The sequence below is a fragment of the Salmo trutta genome, chromosome 24 (assembly GCF_901001165.1).
Source record: "Salmo trutta chromosome 24, fSalTru1.1, whole genome shotgun sequence".
NCBI lineage: Eukaryota > Metazoa > Chordata > Actinopteri > Salmoniformes > Salmonidae > Salmo > Salmo trutta.
The window spans coordinates 36,415,711-36,426,444 of NC_042980.1; the positions used below are offsets into that span (position 1 = coordinate 36,415,711).

Consider the following 10,734-nt stretch of genomic DNA (forward strand, 5'->3'; position numbering starts at 1 on the left):
TGCCTGAGTTACACCAGGAATGCACAATCCCTCCATCAGTGCTCAGACTGTCTGCAATAGGCTGAGAGAGGCTGGACTGAGGGCTTGTAGGCTTGTTGTAAGGCAGGTCCTCACCAGACATCGCCGGCAACAACGTCGCCTATGGGCACAAACCCACCGTCGCTTGACCAGACAGGACTGGCAAAAAGTGCTCTTCACTGACGAGTTGCGGTTTTGTCTCACCAGGGGTGATGGTCGGATTCGCGTTGATCGTCGAAGGAATGAGCGTTACACTGAGGCCTGTACTCTGGAGCGGGATCGATTTGGAGGTGGAGGGTCCGTCATGGTCTGGGGGGGGGGTGTGTCACAGCATCATTGGACTGAGCTTGTTGTCATTGACCTGGCCAAGGCTTTCGACTTTGTCAATCACCGTATTCTTATCAGCAGACTCAATAGCCTTGGTTTTTCTAACGACTGCCTCTCCTGGTTCACCAACTACTTTGCAGACAGAGTTCAGTGTGTCAAATCGGAGGGCATGTTGTCTGGACCTCTGGCAGTCTCTATGGGAGTACCACAGGGTTCAATTCTCGGGCTGACTCTTTTCTCTGTATATATCAATGATGTCGCTCTTGCTGCGGGCAATTCCCTGATCCACCTTTACGCAGACGACACCATTCTGTATACTTCTGGCCCTTCCTTGGACACTGTGCTAACTAACCTCCAAACGAGATTCAATGCCATACAACACTCCTTCCGTGGCCTCCAACTGCTCTTAAACACTAGTAAAACCAAATGCATGCTTTTCAACCGTTCGCTGCCCGCACCCGCCCGCCCGACTAGCATCACCACCCTGGACGGTTCCGACCTAAAATATGTGGACCACTACAAATACCTAGGTGTCTGGCTAGACTGTGAACTCTCCTTCCAGACTCATATTAAACATCTCCAATCGAAAATCAAATCTAGAATCGGCTTTCTATTTCACAACAAAGCCTCCTTCACTCACGCCGCCAAACTTACCCTAGTAAAACTGACTATCCTACCGATCCTCGACTTCGGCAATGTCATCTACAAAATAGCTTCCAATACTCTACTCAGCAAACTGGATGCAGTCTATCACAGTGCAATCCGTTTTGTTACCAAATTACCTTATACCTCCCACCACTGCGACCTGTATGCTCTAGTCGGCTGGCCCTCGCTACATATTTGTCGCCAGACCCACTGGCTCCAGGTCATCTATAAATCTATGCTTGGTAAAGCTCCACCTTATCTCAGTTCACTTGTCACGATAACAACACCCACCCATAGCACACGTTCCAGCAGGTATATCTCACTGATCATCCCCAAAGCCAACACCTCATTTGGCCGCCTTTCATTCCAGTTCTCTGCTGCCAGTGACTGGAACGAATTGCAAACATCGCTGAAGTTGGAGACTTTTATTTCCCTCACCAACTTTAAACATCAGCTATCTGAGCAGCTAACCGATCGCTGCAGCTGTACATAGTCCATCTGTACATTGCCCACCCTATCTACCTACCTCATCCCCTTACTGTTTTTATTTTATTTACATTTCTGCTCTTTTTGCACACCAGTATCTCTACTTGCACATCATCATATGCTCATTTATTACTCCAGTGTTAATCTGCTAGATTGTAATTATTTGCTCCTATGGCCTATTTATTGCCTTACCTCCTCATGCCCTTAGCACACACTGTATATAGACTTTCTTTTTTCTACTGTATCATTGACTTGTTTATTGTGTTATTGGCTTGTTTGTTTACTCCATGTGTAACTCTGTTGTTGTCTGTGTCACACTGCTTTGTTTTATCTTGGCTAGGTCGCAGTTGTAAATGAGAACTTGTTCTCAACTTGCCTACCTGGTTAAATAAAGGTGAAATAAAAAAATAAAAGGCAATCTCAACGCTGTGCTTTAAAGGGAAGACATCCTCCTCCCTCATGTGGTACCCTTCCTGCAGGCTCATCCTGACATGATCCTCCAGCATGACAATGCCACCAGCCATGCTGCTCGTTCTGTGTGTGATTTCCTGCAAGACAGGATTGTCAGTGTTCTGCCATGGCCATCGAAGAGCCCGGATCTCAATCCCATTGAGTATGTCTGGGACCTGTTGGATCGGAGGGTGAGGGCTAGGGCCATTCCACCCAGAAATGTCTGGGAACTTGCAGGTGCCTTGGTGGAAGAGTGGGGCAACATCTCACAGCAAGAACTGGAAAATCTGGTGCAGTCCATAAGGAGGAGATGCACTGCAGTACTTAACCTGTTGAGGACAGACGTTCTGCTAGCGGAACCCCGTTCCGCCTGCGGAACCCCTAGCCAACAGCCAATGGCATCGCACGGCGCGAAATACAAAACCAACTAAAATACCAAAATTCAATTTTCTCAAACTATCAACTATTTTGCACCATTTTAAAGATAAGACTCTCGTTAATCTAACCACATTGTCCGATTTCAAAAAGGCTTTACAGCGAAAGCAAAACATTAGATTATGTTTGGAGAGTACATAGACCCAAATAATCACACAGCCATTTTCCAAGCAAGCATATATGTCACATGAACCCAAACCACAGCTAAATGCAGCACTAACCTTTGATGATCTTCATCAGATGACACTCCTAGGACATTATGTTATACAATACATGCATGTTTTGTTCAATCAAGTTCATATTTATATAAAAAAAACAGCTTTTTACATTAGCATTTGATGTTCAGAAATAGCATACCCACCGAAAACTTCCGGTGAATTTACTAAATTACTCATGATAAACGTTGACAAAATACATAAATTATTTTAAGAATTATAGATACAGAACTCCTTTATGCAATCGCTATGTCCGATTTTAAAATAGCTTTTCGGCGAATGCACATTTTGCAATATTCTGAGTACATAGCTCGGCCATCACGGCTAGCTATTTTGACATCCGCCAACTTCGGGGTCACCTAAACTCAGAATTACGATTAGAAAAATTGGATTACCTTTGCTGTTCTTCGTCAGAATGCACTCCCAGGACTTCTACTTCAACAACAAATGTTGTTTTGGTTCGAAATAATCCATAGTTATATCCAAATACCTCCGTTTTGTTCGTGCGTTCAGGTCACTATCTGAAGGGTAACGCGCGAGTGCATTTCGTGACAAAAAAATTCAAAATATTCTATTACCGTACTTCGAAGCATGTCATACGCTGTTTAAAATAAATTTGTATGCTATTTTTCTCGTAAAATAGCGATAATACCGGGCAACGTTGTATTCATTCAAAGAGAGAAAGAAAAACATGGCGAGTTCTCGTGACCGCCCATCTCCAGTCTCACTGTCCCCAGGCTGACCACTTACAAACTCTGCTCCTATACTTTGCCCAGAGACAGCAGACACCCCGTTCCACTTTCTGGCGGCTTTAGAGAGCCAATGGAAACCTTAGAAAGTGTCACGTTACAGCACAGATGCTGTAATTTCAATAGAGATGTAACAGAAGGACAACAAATTGTCAGACAGGGCACTTCCTGCATGGAATCTTCTCAGGTTTTGGCCTGCCATATGAGTTCTGTTAAACTCACAGACACCATTCAAACAGTTTTAGAAACTTTAGAGTGTTTTCTATCCAAATCTACTAATTATATGCATATTCTAGTTTCTGGGCAGGAGTAGTAACCAGATTAAATCGGGTACGTTTTTTATCCGGCCTGAAAATACTGCCCCCTATCCCAAAGAAGTTAATGTCGCTGGTGGCTATACCAGATACTGACTGTTACTCTTGATTTTGACCCCCCCTTTGTTCAGGGACAAATTATTCCATGTCTGTTAGTCACATGTCTGTGGAACTTGTTCAGTTTATGTCTCAGGTGTTTTAACTTATATTCATACAAATATTTACACATCTTAAGTTTGCTGAAAATAAACACAGTTGACAGTGAGAGGATGTTTCTTTTTTTGCTGAGTTTATATAATTTATTACACAAGACAAAATTAACAAATTCTACAGCACAACGGCAGAGTCATGTCTTAAGTGTAAAACTAACAATGACTCAATAATCCATGCCTTCTAAGAATGCTATAATGTCCAAAAGATAGGACCTGAGTTAGAAAGTTGGTTGTCAGAAATATTACAATATAAGTGTAATGTACTTTTAATCCATCTGTTTGCATATTTCAAGACATGGCATAAGAGTGCAGATACCCAATGTGTCGGAAGATACTTTTCTTGTCAATCATCTTTAAAAACTGGAAATCAACCAATCCTCCATCATTAACACAATGGAAAGGTCAAATGCTTTATTGTCTAAATGTTCCAAATGCGTGGGCGACGGAGAGAAACAAAATGGTGCATTTTGAGGCCATGTGGCGGAGAGTGATGCAGGCGCTGGAGATGGGGGTGTGAGCAGGTGGGTCTGGGCAGGGTGATGTCATTGATGTTTTTATGCTGTCATTTGTATGTGTATATTTTGTATTGTTAAAAAAAATATATATGTATACTGTATCTTACCCTCCAAAGAGAAGGAGGAGTTTTGGTCAGATTTGCCAAAGGGAGGGCGTGAGTGAGCCTTTCATGCATTTCTCTGTGTAGAGCAAAAGTGATCTCGAGTTTGTTGCCTCTAGTTGCATAGGTGAAGTGCTGGTAGAAATGACGTAAATGGGTTTCAGTTTCCCTGCATTAAAATCACCGGCCACAAAAAGTGCCGCCTCTGGATGTGCATTTTCTTGTTTGCTTATTGTCCTATACAGCTCGTTGAGTGCGGTCTAAGTGCCAGCATCGGTTTGTGGTGGTAAATAGACAGCTACAAAAAATATAGATAAACTCTCTTGGTAAATAGAATACCTCATGATAAGCTGTAGACCATACTAACTCATGCGAGCAAAAACTCGAGACTTTCTTAACATTAGAGATCACGCACCAGCTGTTGTTAACAAAGAGACACACCTCTCAACCTCTCATCTTAACCGAGCCTGCCGTCCGATCTGGACCACGCATGGAAAAGCCAGCAAGGTATTTATTATCCATGTCCTTGTTCAGCCATATTACAGTTCTTCATGTCCCGTTGATAGTCTTGAACAGAGCTCGTCCAGTTTGTTCTTTAGTGATTGTACGTTCGGCAACCTAGATGCTCGTCAACGTAATCTAATCATGATGCCGCCTAGCTTGCTTCTCTTTTGCTGCAGCTTCTTCCTTCGAGTCCTGGGATCAGGGCCTGGTCTGGGGTAAGCATAACGTCCAGAGCTGCTGACTCATTGAAGCAGAAATCTTCATCCAAATGGAGGTTAGTGAAGCTGGTGCCCAGAAGTTGTTTCGGTGATAGGAAATGATGGCGGAAACATTATGTTGAAAAACAGTTAATAATAAGATCAGCATAATAAAACACACTAAACAGCAGGATTGGCCTGGAGCCTGTAACACAGAAGCTATCCACTGCAGTGCCCAGCCTGTTCAGGATTCCCCACTCACTCTCATAGTAATTAGTAATTGTGTGTGTGTGTGTGTGTGTGTGTGTGTGTGTGTGTGTGTGTGTGTGTGTGTGTGTGTGTGTGTGTGTGTGTGTGTGTGTGTGTGTGTGTGTGTGTGTGTGTGTTATAAAAATAAAAAAAAATCAGGGCCGACGGCTCTGATTACAGAGCAGAGTAATGCAGCACTCTCAGCCCCTCTCTCTCATCTCATCTCTTTTTCTTCCTTTTTCTATTTCTCTCAATGTCTTATCTGATTCCTTCTCTCCTGCCCCAGCCTCTGCCTCTCTCTCTGACTTCAGTCAGCTAGTTTAAAGAACATTCACGGACTCACCTGACAGTTACTTGATAGTTTGCCTTCAAGGACTAATTTGTATGGTTTTTCAATGTGTGGGTGGTGTGTTTGAGAGAGAGAGAGAGAGAGAGAGAGAGAGAGAGAGAGAGAGGGAGAGTGTCTGGTGCTGATTTTTCAACTCCTACTCTCAACAGCTGCATAAAATACACCCAGACTTTCCCCTGCCAACTCTCCTCCCCTCCTTCTCCCCCCACCCCTCTCTCGCTCTCTCTCACACATACACAGACCATACCAGACCTCCGGCTAGGCTGGATATCCCTAGCTTCCTCTCCTATATTTGCCACTGAGACCTAACAGATGAGTCTCAACCAACACAATGTCTCACTCCCTCCTTCCTTCCTCTTTCTGGGTTTGTCTCTCTTCCTCTCCTCCTTTTCCTCTTTCTGGGTCACTCTCTCTTCCTCATCACATTTCTCCAACTCACTGCATGGCATGCCTTTGCTAAATGCAATATTGAACCCAAACATGTACAGTCCATTGTCCATGGCCATCCCCTTTCAATATATCTGGATGGGGTTGCATATTTGAGAGTGAATTGTAAGATAATGTTTTAATATCGTAGGTAGTAAAGGCCAATCTTCAAATCTTCCTTACATTGGCCTCGAACTCAGGAAGTAGACATCTGCCCATCTAGTTCACTGTGTATGACAGCACAGCCTTTACTGTCTTCACAGGCACGGTCTCAGATATTTTACACACACACACACACACACACACACACACACACACACACACACACACACACACACACACACACACACACACACACACACACACACACACACACACACACACACACACACACACACACACACACACACACGGCCCTGCTTAAGAGGGCCAGTAATCGAAAGGTTGCTGGTTCGAATCTCTGAGCAGACTAGGTTAAAAATCTGTCTATGTGCCCTTGAGCAAGGTACTTAACCCTAATTGCTCCTGTATGAAGCTCTGGATAAGAGCGTCAAATTACTAAAACGTAAACGTAAAAATGACTTCAGGTGCCAGAATTTAACAGCTCATTATTGAACTTGGAAGATCTGGTTCTCTCTCTTCTTGCGTTGTTTTCCCACTTCCCTCTCTCTCTATCATAATCCTATATTTTACCTCTTCACTTTCCTTATCCCACTCTCTTTCTCTGCCTGAGCCTTCCATTACGCTATGCTGTCATCCCTCAGTAAATGTCTACCTTTCACTTCATTTTGCTCTTTTACCTTACTCTGTCACCCTCCCTCTTGTCTCTCGCTCATATTTTGTTTTACACGCTTGCCCCAAAGCGCGGTGTGTGTATGTGTGTGTGTGTGCGCTGGAGGTTTATGGTAATTGCGGTCTCCCGACAGGCCTTCTGGGTAGAGTCTGAGATTGGGAGAGTCTCTCGCAGTACAACACTCCACTCATTCCGCTCCGCGCTCCCGAGAGTACCGTTCGGTGTCCTCAGCAACTCCGCAAACGGGGCTACCAAGAGCTTTAAGATGAAAAACGACGGAAAGTTAAACAATTCCGACCTTTCTCACAATATCGCTGGATATAAATAGTATTTTTGGAATAGATTGGGAATGACGAGAGTGGAAGTAAGAGCGTTGAAACGGCGTGTTCAAATAGAACCCAACATGGCGCTGCCTACGACCGAGCTGAATGAATTTCTGGGGTCCGCGGACCTCGCCACCTGTATGCTTGCGCTCTGCTAAACGGTACGTTACCACGCCTCTGGCTCGTTCTGTAAAGAATGATTGACAATCTTTCTCGGGATTTGTCACACGAAGTCGATTTTTGACGAAATGTTCTCTTTAAAAAAGTGTTTTGAAAATAACACCGAGTGTAACATTTGGTATAATTGACTGATAACTAAATACACAGTAAGAAACACTTCTGAATGTTTCTATCCAAGGACTTGAACATTCGCTGGCCCGGGAAGGGATGGATATCTATGCTTTTATAACGGAATCCTAAACTCAACGCACGGATCTTTGCTCAGAGCCGTGAACAACTTGGGGGGAAAAAACTGGAAAAAGACGTCAAGTTGACAGCAGACGATTGGAATTAGCAGCTAACTGCCAGGTAAGACAATTATGTGGGCAATAAAGACGTTTGGTGTTTTATTCTGTCTGCCACTGTTGAATTGTAAACCTTGGTCTCCCCGCTTATGAGGATAGCCTATAGTGTGAATGGTAACCACAACGACTGCGACATAGATGGATTTTTCCAGACTGACTGTCAATCTCAGAAGTGTAAGCATAAAAATACGAAGAAAATTGTCTACAGCTCTAGTACAGGTTCGGAGTGATTTGATCTCCGTGTGTGAGAGAAGGGGGAGAGAGTGGAATGGCAACTTCTAAGAATAGCGCATAGGGTGGTCTTTGTGTGTTTCGGCGGGGCAGTGGCATGTGGTTGATAAATAACATTGGTTGTTTAGTCATTCGGCCCTGGGCTAGGCGACAGGGGCAGTGCTGTCAACCAGGAGAGACGGATGCGTCGGAAGGTCAGGACGAGGCTTCGCTGTCAGCAGTCGGGTCAGCGAACGGTTCCAAGAATGGTTGGATGGAAATTGACTGATAATACTTGTTCTTTGTTAATTAGGCTAGGCTACTAAATTAAGCTTATTTTCTTCAAAAGATCGAAGCGTGTATCGAGTGTTTGAATCGAGTGTTTTTAATCTCTGTGTGTGTGTGTGTGTGTGTGTGTGTGTGTGTGTGTGTGTGTGTGTGTGTGTGTGTGCGCGCGCGCTAAACAAGGTTACGGAATACAGCCTCGCCCTGCCAAGAGGAGCGGATTGTTCCGTTTACATACGGTTCAACACTGTGTTTTTTTTGTGCTTGTAGTGGGAGTGTGAGGTACAGAGGGGAGCTAGTTGACCCGGAGTGGTAGAGTGCGAGATGTGCGGAACAGATAGAAACTGTATCGAATGCTGCATATAGACCTGCATACCACACACGGGGTCTCTCATTGGAGAAACGCACTGAAAACACTTCAGTCCTCCAGGGTGTCAACCTGATCTGGGAACTCCCTGGCTGTTTAGGGCCTAAATCACCACCTTGCACCAGCAAATTCCTTTAACCTACTTTTTGGTAGATATTTGTATTGGCTATTGTTAGTCCTGTTGTCCATGTTCTTACTGCGCACGCAGCCAAAGCCCCATGGCAGGTTTTCTCAGCGCATGCAGTGTGTCTTCTGGCCAGTGATAGAACACTAATTGGGGATCGATGTTCCCTACCTCATTGTTTCCAGCTCATTGGCGAGGTTAGTTACGGATCTAGAATGTTAGAGTCGACCAAATCCTCTCTGGTAATCCAAAAAAATACACCACTATAGTACACAAACACCCACATCCTGTTTAGCATATACTTCCTAAGTAGGCTATACCTCGCTTGCCTGAGCATATAGCCTAGGGCCCTAGGCCTATAGCTACTATGCAAGGAGGAACAGGCCATGGGGAGAATCTCAATTGCATACTCCTGGCGTCCTCTCTCACTTTCTTCACAAAACCCATTGGAGGAGAAGGTCAGAGGGGAGGGACCTCTGGCTTTCTCTAAAATCGGTTTTGAGAAGGAGGCGAGGAGAGATGACGCAAGGAGTGTGCAATTGAGATTCTCCCCATGGCCTACTCTTTCTCCAACTACCTTGAGCTGGGTAAGGAAACTGAGATATCTAACATAGTGTTTCCCCATCACTGTGGCAGATAAGTGATCACTTCATATAGACCAATAGGCAGTGGGCCAACGTCAGTGAGAGCTTGCATTGCTATTGTCCCATGACATGACTCAGCAATGATCATAAGTAGGCCTACCCTGAAAGGGGGAAATTAAGATCTGGTTTTGGACAGAGAAGGCTTTGGTCTGTGCGAACTGAATCATAGTAGAAGCAAGTGGGAACCTTACATTTGAGACAGTTAAAGAAATGGAAAGTCTTGTGTGTCTTGAAGAGTGAAAACAGTAGTTTGGTTTCCATGTTAGTTGACGTTTGAGACTCCCCTGTTAGTGCTGAATATCGTGCAGTACTGGTAAGGAAGCATTAAGAGGGATTGTTGTTTATTTGTTGTACCCCAACAAGATAATTCATATGAACCAGGTATTAATTCCAAAAGTCTTACCTTGGGATGACAAGCGGTGTTTGCCTTCCTCCAGACCTTGAGTGGTCTTGCTCACAGCATGAGCGCGCACACACAGCATGTGTGGGAGGTTTTCTGTTTAGCCAAATCTTATCGATTTGTTGGATAATGCCACCGTATGGGACTATTCCAGACGGTTCTTTGCGTAATGAGGCACACTTAGCATCTTTATAACTATTGTGATTGCTTGTGAGTGACCCTTATTTTAAAAACGGGTTTTATTTACAAAATATGGGCACATTAAGTGGTTGTTGTATCCTCCTTTGTGGGATTATTGAAAGACAGTCTGGATAAGAGTCTCTGGACGACCCATAGAAAACGACCCGTTCTTCACCCAGCTGTGTTAGTGAATAACATTGTCGTTTAATCCGCAGCAGACCCAGAGTTCCTTTCGACCACGGAGTAGATTCCGCCCCAGGCTACTAAACTTCATAAAGCCTCAACCCGCTACTTTACATTTTGATCAGGCTGCATGTCATTTTTTCGAGCATGCCATTGGACTGTTTTGTGCATCATTTTCCACTGTGCTCGGGTGAAGAGATCACCCGTGCTGATCCATTCCCCAGGTGTCCGTTCGCACGCAGAGAGAGAGAGTCTGTTTAGGGGAGTATTTGAAGTTATTTTGTGTGAACGCTATTTTGTAGCCGCCACAAGTTTATGAATAACTTCAACAGACATGGGAGAATCACCAAGGTTTATAGAGCTTGCATTCTTGGCAAACCTTTTCAACATCACGGGTTGCGAGCCTGGTTGAATAGCTCGCCGTCACGCGTAACAAAAGGTCGTCATGCTAGAAGGGCTGATCTCTCCGCTCCATACACTATACCAGGGATTCCCAAACTCGGTCCTGG

The 10,734-nt window shown here is 44.4% G+C and overlaps 1 protein-coding gene across 1 annotated transcript in view; it reads left to right on the plus strand.

Annotated features, from left to right (window-relative positions):
* Window positions 1-7,152: 7,152 nt before the first annotated feature.
* Window positions 7,153-10,734, plus strand: part of LOC115160548 (BCL-6 corepressor) — a 49,504-nt gene continuing 45,922 nt past the window's right edge. Inside the window, exon 1 of the mRNA XM_029710714.1 lies at window positions 7,153-7,836. The gene's annotated coding sequence lies outside the window, so the exon portion shown is untranslated. The remainder of the gene's footprint in view (window positions 7,837-10,734) is intronic.